This window comes from Coturnix japonica, linkage group LGE22C19W28_E50C23 (genome assembly GCF_001577835.2).
Source record: "Coturnix japonica isolate 7356 linkage group LGE22C19W28_E50C23, Coturnix japonica 2.1, whole genome shotgun sequence".
Classification (NCBI taxonomy): domain Eukaryota; kingdom Metazoa; phylum Chordata; class Aves; order Galliformes; family Phasianidae; genus Coturnix; species Coturnix japonica.
Genome location: NC_029544.1, coordinates 45,529 through 47,283, shown reverse-complemented (window position 1 = coordinate 47,283; position 1,755 = coordinate 45,529).

The following is a 1,755-nucleotide window of genomic DNA, read 5'->3' as shown; positions in this document are numbered from 1 at the left end:
ATACTGGGATATACTGGGGTGGTGGCAATAGGATATACTGGGAGAGTGGTACTGGGATACACTGGGATACACTGGGGTGGTGGCAATGGGATACACTAGGAAGGAGGTACTGGGATACACTGGGATATACTGGGATGGTGATACTGGGATGTACTGGGATGGACTGGGATGGACTGGGATGGACTGGGATGGACTGGGATGGACTGGGATGGACTGGGATGGACTGGGATGTACTGGGATATACTGGGATGGTGGCAATGAGATATACTGGTATACACTGCAATATACTGGGAGGGTGGTACTGGGATACACTGGGATATACTGGGATGGAGGCAATGGGATATACTGGAACAGAGGCACTGGGATATGCTGGGAGGGTGGCAATGGGATATGCTGGGATGGGCTGGGATATACTGGGATATACTGGGATACACTGGGATGGAGGCACTGGGATACACTGGGACGATGGCACTGGGATATACTGGGATATACTGGAATGGTGGCAATGGGATAAACTGGGATAAACTGGGATAAACTGGGATGGGACTGGGATAAACTGGGATAAACTGGGATGGAACTGGGATGAACTGGGATGGACTGGGAGGGTGGCAATGGGATATACTGGGATGGACTGGGATATACTGGGATGATGGGACCGGGACATACTGGGATGGATGTACTGGGATGGGATGGGATGTACTGGGGTGAGACACACTGGGATGTACTGGGACATACTGGGATGGGATGGGACACACTGGGATAGTGGCACTGGGATGCACTGGGGTGGACTGGGATATACTGGGATATACTGGGATGGAGGCACTGGGATATACTGGGATATACTGGGATATAATGGGATATACTGGGATATACTGGGATATACTGGGATATACTGGGATATACTGGGATATACTGGGATGGAGGCACTGGGATATACTGGGGTATATGAGATATATGGGATATATGGGATGGAATGGGATATACTGGGATATACTGGGATGGAGGCACTGGGATATACTGGGGTATATGAGATATATGGGATATATGGGATGGAATGGGACATACTGGGACATACTGGGATATACTGGGATATACTGGGATATACTGGGACATACTGGGATATACTGGGATGGTGGCTCTGGGACATACTGGGATATATGAGATATATGGGATATATGGGATGGAATGGGACATACTGGGACATACTGGGATACACTGGGATGGTGGCACTGGGATATACTGGGACATACTGGGATACACTGGGATGGTGGCACTGGGATATACTGGGACATACTGGGATATACTGGGCTATACTGGTATGGTGGCACTGGGAGCTGCCTGTTTCTGCCCACCCCCACCCCAGGGTCCATTTGGGGCCATGGCAGCTCCACCCCACAGCGCTGCCCCACGGTGCCCCCCACCCCCGCCCTCCACAAAGGGCCCATTGTGGGGCACCACGACCCCCCCCCACCCCACAACCACGCTATAGGGCACAGTGACGTCAGTTGGGGGGGGGAGGTGGGGGCGGATAAAGGGTCCCTTATGGCCATGGGGTGGGGGGGGCATCATTTGAGTGTCTCTATGGCACAATGTGCTTCTCCTGGGGGGGGGTCCCATTTGTGTCCCCCCATTGGGGCTGTCCTTATGGGGTTCCCCATTGTCTCCATCCCTATGGGGTGCTGTGATATGGGGGGGGGGCGGTTATGGTGCTGTGCCCCCCCACTCATCCCAATGGCTTTGTGTGTGTCCCCCCCC